This window comes from Salvia miltiorrhiza, chromosome 4 (assembly GCF_028751815.1).
Source record: "Salvia miltiorrhiza cultivar Shanhuang (shh) chromosome 4, IMPLAD_Smil_shh, whole genome shotgun sequence".
NCBI classification, from domain to species: domain Eukaryota; kingdom Viridiplantae; phylum Streptophyta; class Magnoliopsida; order Lamiales; family Lamiaceae; genus Salvia; species Salvia miltiorrhiza.
This window is the reverse complement of record NC_080390.1, coordinates 52,759,199-52,768,704: the sequence shown is the minus strand read 5'-3', so window position 1 is coordinate 52,768,704 and position 9,506 is coordinate 52,759,199.

Sequence of the window (9,506 nt, the reverse complement as noted above, 5' to 3'; positions counted from 1 at the left end):
TGATTTAGATTAAAATTCATTACAATCCATCGAAATCTAGTCCCTAGGATAACTTTCCTTCAAGTCATTCCCCAATTTATTAACTAAAATTATTTTTGTTGTTATTTTAGTTTACTTGCTTTAATTTAGCTTTGTTTTAGTTCCCAACATCTCTTGAATTTTGGTTGTCTTAATAGATTGAAAACAACTTATTGATAGTATTTAGAAGTTTGAATTCACTAATCCTTGTGGGATACGACCTTACTTCCACTTATTGCAACTACACAGTGCATTTGCGGCGTAGCGAAAATAATAGCGAGCAATTGGTCACATGACATTGCGGATATCCGGAATCTGGTGGTTGATGATATCCATCTTCCTTACTTCTTGCGGATTGTTACCAAGTTGTTTTGTTTCTCTCACCCGGTGTCTTAACGCTTGGGTGCTACTCTTCTTGTGTTTTTTGGTTTTGGTGAATGAGGAAACCGGATAGCTTAGGGATGATGGTTCGGCCGGAGTCTGAGAAGCTATCTTTCCATTTTTCTTTCCCCAGTTTTGCTTTGTCCCTGTTTGACAGGTACTCTTTTTTCCTATCTTAGAATTTTGCCTTTGGGTTTTTCTAGGATAGGTTTTAACGAGGCTTGGCTCTTAGTCTGCGTTTTGTGCTCTCAATGGTTCTTGGTTTTTTTTTCTTCGCTTTTTCTATAAAAGTTTTATTCATCATGATCAATAATTTGCATGTTTAGCTATTTGGTTTGAGACCTAGTGGAGATAACTGTTTAGCGGATTCAAGAATGTGTGATATGATTTTAACCTTGAGACCTGGCGGAGATAGGTGAATCATAGGGAGCTATTCTTGTGTGCTTTTGAAAGTTAATAGATTTTTTTGAGACCTAGCGTACTAATCAACTATCATAAACTGTTCTAGCGAAAATATATGCTTATTTATGCGATCTCTCATTAGGACTGGATTAAATTGGTAATTATGATTAATAGGTTAATTTTGTATATTTGATTAATGAAATTACATTCCCTAGGATCAGTCTTTTATTTATCTGATTTTATTTGTTTAATGTGGAGTTTATTTTTATTTTTCATCATATTTTTGCTTGTCTAGATATTGCAGTAGTTTTCATTAGGATTACTCTGAGTATTTTCGATTATCAATCTCTGTGGATACAATATTCGGTTGCTATTTATACTACGATTACACCGTGTTAGTTGCGGTATTTTTGCTGCTAATAAATTAGTGATCATTAATCAACTATCATAACTACTCTAGTGTGATTATTTATATGATTTCTCATCATAACTGGATTAAACTGATATTGGATTAATAGTTTAATTGCGTAGATTTAATTAACGTAATTGCATTCCTAGAATTAATTTTTTTTGTTCTTTAAATTTTATTATCTGATTTTATTTATTTTCATTACTTGAGTTTAGTTTATATTTTCACCATATTTCTATTTGTTTGCATGGATATTGGTGCTTCGCGAATCTACCAACATGTCAAATCCAAACATATACTCCCTCCGTCCCACTAGATTTGACACACTTGCCTTTTTTGTTTGTCCCACTAGAATTGACACTTTTCTAAAATAGTATGTGGTCCCTACTTTCTCTACTCACATAAAATAAGTGGACCCTACCTACTTTACACTCTTAACCCTTTATTTTTAATCTTCGTGCCCAACTCAAAAGTGGCAAGTCTAGTGGGACGGAGGGAGTAACATATAACAAATAACAAATTCACCACGACCATACTTGAATCAAAATGAAAGTTCGACTCTTGCATACTCGATTTGATGTACAACGCTCACACGCTCAATCGAGCGTCGGGCAATAGTTCAACTTGAACTATTACTTAATACTCTAACATAGAGCATTTGAGTATCAAGCGTCGAGTAATAGTTCAATTTGAATCATTGATCAACACTCGAGCGTCAGGTATCGAGCATAATAGACTGTTGAACGTCAAGCAATAGTTCAATTTGAACCATTACCAAACACTCGAGCATCACGTGTCGAACATCAAGTGTCGAGCATTGAGATGGAAGCACATCAAGAAAGTGTGAGAATAAGTATAAGTCATTTTTAGAGTTAGCTCGAAGGAAGACAACTTACTAATTTGTGGTGACGCGACAAACCTACAAAAAGAAAGAGATGTATGACAGGGCGACGATATGTCAATGCAGCGCAAGTCAAGATGAGATGCCGCAATGATGGGGCGCATTAAGAGAGAGAGAGAAGGAGGTACATTTTTTTTTTTTAGTTATTGTTAATTGTATTTTCATTAAAGATATAAATATTTTAATGAATATTATTTATATATTTTAATTTGTGTGAGTACAAATATCCTAATGGATTTTATTTATATATTTTATATTTCTTTGCTTTTGTTTTTTAGAATGAGTAAAATGCACCAACCCTTCTTTTTATATACTTATCATAATAAGTCATTATGATACCTGCTAGATCGGCCAGCATTTACAATTTGGACTTGGATCTAATTTTGTGTTAGGACTAACCTTGATTAATAGACTTCAAATTGAAACTTTTGATCTAAAAAACACTCACCTCTCAGTTAGTTCTATCTCTCAAACTCAACGAAGAAGAAACTTTGGTAGTCAATTAATACATTGTAAGTATGACCAGTCTACATAGTACATTAGCCCTGAGTTGTCACTGTTATAGTAGTATTACTTTACTTTACTTGTACGATTCTGTTCTGACATGAATTTTATGCACAGAAATTCTTGCATATATGATTCTTAATCAATAAATTAATTGACCAACATATTCTTATCTATTTACATCATGTAGTATATTTCCTCAACTATTTCTAATTAGACATCCCAACTTATTTATTGAAATGTTTATATATGGAATAAAATCAAAATAGCTAATTCACGAATTTTAAACCCGACGCTGGGAAAAGCGATAAACATTACTCATTGATTGTTTCCCTCGTAAATTTTAATTTGTAAGAATGATAATACTCCCTCTGTCCCACAAAGTATGACACAGTTTTCTTTTTTGTTTGTTCCATGAAGCATGACCTGTTTCTAAAACAGGTAAAAAAAATTACCCTTTATTCACCTTTTCACTTTTTCACCTACCACACTTAACCTACAAAATACCAATTTCTTAATTCTCATGCCGAAAAGAATTGTGTCATGCTTCACGAGACGGAGGGAGTATAAATTTATATTTTAATGTATTTTTTTTTTTCTAAAACAGAAAAAACTTGTAAATTAAATACTAAAGTATTGTAGCAATATGCTAAAAATCATCTATTCTTAAACTTACACTAGTATTGCATCAGCACGAATGCACGATACGTTGCGACCATCCGTGTAATGAAATGTATTTGGAATTCCTATAAATTTTTAAATTAATGTCTAAAATGCCTTGCACATATATTTTTATGTAATTTTTAAATGGTAAACACTGCAATCTTTCTCTTACTAAAATAACGAATATGAATAAATAAAAATAATAAATATAAAGATGGGCGGTCGAAAAGATTTCTTAATAAGTCTAGTATATGTCATTTATTTAGTTAATCACTTTTTAAAATAATAATACTTAAAAATCGTAGTGTATTAATTAGAACCATAAAAATTTAAATATTGATAACAAACAACAAATCACATACCCTATATGGATCCGAAAGACTTAGTACACAATTTTAAAATATTAATTAACACATAAAAATATCAATTAGAAACCAATGATAATTTTGGACAAATTCAATGTATTCTCTTTATCTCCTAGAACTTTTGATTCAGTTACAAAATTTCTATTATGGAATGCCGAATTAATTTTTTCTTTATTAATTTGAAGATCTAACAAGTATTGAAAATTAAAATTACAATAATAAATTTTTAGAATTTTGTAATGTAAATAAGATACGCATAATCTTTTTTTGATTTTTTTTACGTAAAACCTTTTCTATTTCATTTTCAATTTCACTATATTATTTGAAAAGCTAAATCCTAAATAATTAATCATTATTTTTTTCTATTTTTTATTACATATTAATTTATAAATTTATTTAACCAAATTAGTAATCACTTCAATAAAAATGGATAAACTAATACTCCGTATGATATTGACAATTTTCACAAACATTCTTTTTTTTTTTACAAATTAACAATTTTAAATAAAGAAATTTAAATCTATGCCACAAGGAACTTGAAATCCAAACCTTTGACCTTAGACATTAACCTTTTAACGCTTGGCCAACACAGACATAAATTGAACTTTTTAATTGACAATGTGATTGATTTAACTTTAGTGAACAAATGGATCGGGTCCATTTTCAGTTCTTCACACTGGTTTTTCTTGTCCTGTTATACAACTATAGAAAACAAAATAAATTAGTACTGATGCCATAAAAGTAAAATGATATAATTATTTCATTAATGCTTAGCCACGATTAATTAATTGCAATAAAAAGCCACCACATATAACGGTAGCAACCAACAATAATTAATATTGGAAAACTACTCAACCAAACGGATATATGATACAGCAGATATTGAAATACGAAAATATCATTAGTACTTATGAGGGGGGTTTTTTGGATGAGTAATTAATTAATTAATTATGAGGTAATTTGTGACATGTAAGTTGTAGGTTTGATTTATTTACATAAAGAATCAATCAGAAATTTGGGTTTAATGTGTTGGTTAAGTTTATGGAATTGGTAATAATAATAAAGTTGTAAAATTAACCTAAATTTACACTTTCAAACTCGAACTATGACTATGACGTGAAAATTCTAAATTTCACTTGAAGCATTCCAACAAAATATAATAATTCTCTTCTCATGCGAATCCTAATTTCTCGCAAGCAATTTTGGAGGATTCGTACAGATCTTTTTTGAAATGCCAAGTGAAATTTAGAATTCTAAGTTAACTTCGAGCTTTTCACATTGTAGTTCAAGCTCGAAAGCCTAAACCCATAATTATCACATATAGCCATTTTTGTTAAAAACATAAGTTTTATAGCCCTAGCTAGTTTATAATAGATAAGTTATATAGCTATTTTATACTTAAAAGACTATAACACCCTTTGACTTTTTTGAAACTTCGAGTACTCGATGGTGTACTCGATAGCACCATCGTGTACACCATCGAGTAATAAAAAAATGAAGATTTTCTATAACACTATCGAGTAATCGAAGTACTGGATGGTGTACTCGATGGCACCATCGTGTACACCATCGAGTAATAAAAAAATGAAGATTTTCTATAACACTATCGAGTAATCGAAGTACTCGATGGTGTACACGATGGCACCACGGGTACTCGATGGTGTACACGATGGCGCCATCGCGTACTCGATGGTGCCATCGAGTACGAAAAAGTCAAAGGGTGTTATAGTCTTTTAAACTTAAAATGGCTATATAACTTATCTATTATAATCTAGGGCTATAAAACTTATGTTTTTATGAAAGAGGGTTATAACTCCCAGCAGATCATCTAAATGCATCACTAACTTTAAATTTAGGCTAAAACAATTGAAAATGAGATTTAAAAAAATGTATCCAGCAGATCCCCTAAATTGGATGGACCCCACAAAATTTTTTACACCTACCTAAATTAAATCTTAAATTTACATCCACCCTAAATTTATTTTAAGCTTATAAACTTGTGTTGGATGTTAAAGGTAGGCTTTGGAGTTGGAACAAGACTTTCCAAATGGTGGAAGTGAATGTTCCTTTCTCTTTGTGGTGCTCTCGGGAGTACACACTCCCCTTTTTGTAACTGTCTTGGTACTACTGGTACCGAGTTTTTCAATATATTGCACTTTTATCGATCAAAAAAAAAAAGTAGGGCCCACACATAATTATTCTTTTTATGTAGAAAATAAGAGATCTGGTGTATGCATTTATAAAATCGAGATCCTAAAATTAAATAGAGAAGCTTTAAGGAAGAATATAGGAGCATAATTTTGGGATTTCTGTTGGGAGTGCTCTAATAAGATTTCCCTCTTATTTTTACTACTTTCTTAAAAAATCAGTATTTTTTACTACTTTCTTAAAAAATCAGTATATTTTTTTGTATTTTGTAAAGTTCAGTTATTTTTACAATTTTCATGACAGTTCAAGCTAGTTTTTGTTCTTTTTAAAATTAGATCATTTTTACAAATAATTATAAAATTTGGTTTGTGTTTTAATTTGTTATCTTTGTTTTATATATAAAAAAAATGCCATCTTTTTTTTTATTCGCCAACTCATAAATATGAACTTATATTTTTATTTCTTTCTTTTTAAAGGCTTGGTACCAATATCAGTTTAGTTCCTCGTGTGTTATTTTTTATTTTTATTATTTTTTTGACGTCTTAATTAGTTCCTCATGTGTTATTTTTTTGACGTCTTAGAGATGAATACAATTTGATTTGATTTTATAAAATCACAAACTATATTATGCGGTTTAATTGAGAAGCCTAATTTTGTTTCTCTTATTATTGTGCTATTGAGCGGTCAAAATTTTGTTTTCGCCAACTAAACAAAATAATAGAATTATGTTTTTGTAAATTTGAGCCCTTAGATATATTTCTTTGTTATGTTTAAACTTTAAAGGATCACTTTTACGGAGTTCAGCATTTATCATTCACGCATGTCGTATATATAAACAAGAAAACACAAATCCTTATAATTTAATACAGATATTAATGGGTGAATTAAACACGTAATAAAGATTATTAATAGAATTCCTTTAATGGGTACGTACAATATACTATATGACAACAGTTGGCGCGTTCAATAAAACAAAGCCTAAAATTTTAAGGGCCAAAAAAATACTGTCATTTCTAAAACATTTAATTTAATATTCACTACAAAAAGAAGCTCTATTAACTACAAAAATTTTCATATTTAGAAATTTAAAATTCGTTGATATTTAATTTAACAATGTAAACAACGACATCGTATTGGCGTCACAATGTCCTTCGTCGGACTGTTCTTGAATTTAACGAGATTTGTATTGTTATTCCGTCATTGAATGTGTATTAATTATTTATTTAATTTTAAAATTGCTAAATTAAACTGTATTTTTCTTATTATTACAAATTACTCCCTTAGTCCACAAAGATTGTGCGTTTATTACTATTTTCGTCTGTTCACAAAGATTGTGTGTTTTCAATCTCCTTTATACTTTAAACTCATTCACACTCAATATTTACAAAATATTCACCATTTACTTTTACAATTAAGTGGGCCCAATATTAAACTTTAATACTAAAATTACATCTTCCAACTTTTTTATTAAAATTCATGCAACACTTGGTTGGTCTTGACTTTCCACTTCCATCGTGCAATTTCTCGCAAAGTATATTTCCAGACACAAAACACATACAAAATACGTAAAAACGATTCGATTTGGATCTAAACACGAGGTACAAAAATGGGGCTCGTGAGTGGTATATGAATCACATAATATGAAATTCGTGTGGATTTAAATCTGACCATTAAGTTTTAGATTGAATTGAAATATCATGTTCATACTTTAGGCAACAAATATGGGCACCTGTCAAAGAGAAAAGGAAGAAAGTTTTAGAAAGAAAAAGGGATATTTGCCGTAAAATACACGAACTTTCAGCAAATTCTAGTTTTTCCCATAACTTTTAAAATTTGAAAAAAAAATACATCACCTTTCAATTTTTTCTGATTTTTCCCACGGGCATAAAATACCCCCAAATAAAAGTTGATTTTAGGACTTTTGACTTAGATTTTTTGATACCTAAGCATGACGGATAATAAATGTGGCATAATAAAGTCAATGCATCGGCTTAGGTATCAACAAATCTAAGTCAAAAGTTCTAATCAACTTCTATTTGGGGTTATTTCATATTGATGGGAAAAATCAGAAAAAATCGAAAGGTGGTGTATTTTTTTTCAAATTTTAAAGGTTATCGAAAAACCAGAATTTGCTGAAAGTTCATGTATTTTACGGCAAATATTCCAAAGAAAAAACTTAAGTGAATTAGATAATAATTCTCATACACTGACGAAGACGCACTATTCTACAGAAACAAACATAAAATACAATTAAATAAAGGGTTAATAGTCGAAAAATACACGAACTTTCACGAAATTTGCATATTGCACATGACCTTTAAAAATAGCCCCAGAATACACCACCTTTTAATTTAGTTGCAAATTGCACCCGCGTTGACTACCACCTTGATTGGTGGTGACGTGGCTGTTGGATTTTGTTGACGTGGACAATTTTCCCATGTAGGAATACGACGTCATTTTGTTGTTACATTACAACACCTAAAACGACGTCGTTTTGTCAAATATTTTAAATAAAAAAAAAAGAAGAAGAAAAAAGAAAAAACTTCACGTTGTTCTGCCAACTCTCCTCCGCCGCTCACCTGCTGCTTCACCCCGCAGCCGTCGCCTCCGCCGGGTGGTCCTACTCGAACTTGGGGCTGAAGATTATTGTTGGTTGTTGAGTGATTTGGGGCTGAAAAAGAAAAAAATTGCTGTTGAAGGTGATTGTTGATTGTTGAGTGATTTGGGGCAAGAAGCCGTTGTTGTAGCCGGAGTGTGGAGAGAAAGGGGGGCTTTGGGTCGGGCTCGGTGCCGACGGCCTTTCTGCTGTGCGGTCGCCGGGAGTCGACGGGCAGGAGGTCGCGATTTGGGGATCTAGGGTATTGGCGGCGGAGGTGGTGGTGGTGCCCTCGTTTTGTCATTCCCAAGCACCGCAGCCATTGGTGCCCTATTCCTATCTCTCCAGAGGCGCAGTGCTGTGTAGTCGTGGGTGGAGGGGGAGACGGCGACGCCTAGAGAGAGAAGTAAAGGACGGGGATGTGGAGGGAGGGCGGGGAAAGGATGAACGCGGCGTCATGGTTGGAGATGAGGGGTTTGAGTGGAGGCGGCTCCAGATCTGGAAGGGTGGAGGTGGCGGTTGAGTGAAGGTGGAAAGGGGGGGCAGCGGTTGAACGGCGCTGCTCCTGTCGCGGTTGATGTCGGAGAGGCGTTCCTCGCCGTAGAAGCAGGGGGCGGCTCCAGATCTGGAAGGGTGGAGGTGGTGATTGAGTGGAGGTGGGGGGTTGAACGGCACTGCTCCCGTCGCGGTTGATGTCGGAGAGGCGTTCCTCGCCTGAGAAGCAGGGGGCGGCTCCAGATCTGGAAGGGTGGAGGTGGTAGTTGAGTGGAGGAGGGAGGCGACATGGAGGATTTTTTATTTTTTAAGTAAATTCTTCAAAATATCAAAACGACGTCGGTTTGTCCACGTGGCTTGCCAGCGTGTAAAAAAAGCCACGAGTAATGCCATGTAATGTTAAATATTATCCACGTCATCGCCAGTCAAACTTAAGAGCTGCCGAAACTTTCACCGTGTGCAATTTACGACTAAATTAAAAGGTGATGTATTCTGGGATTATTTTTGAAGGTCATATGCAATATACAAATTTCATGAAAGTTCGTGTAATTTTCGGCTATTAACCCTTAAATAAACTACACACATACAGATACAAGACTGTTTTTAAATTAAATGAAGGAATGG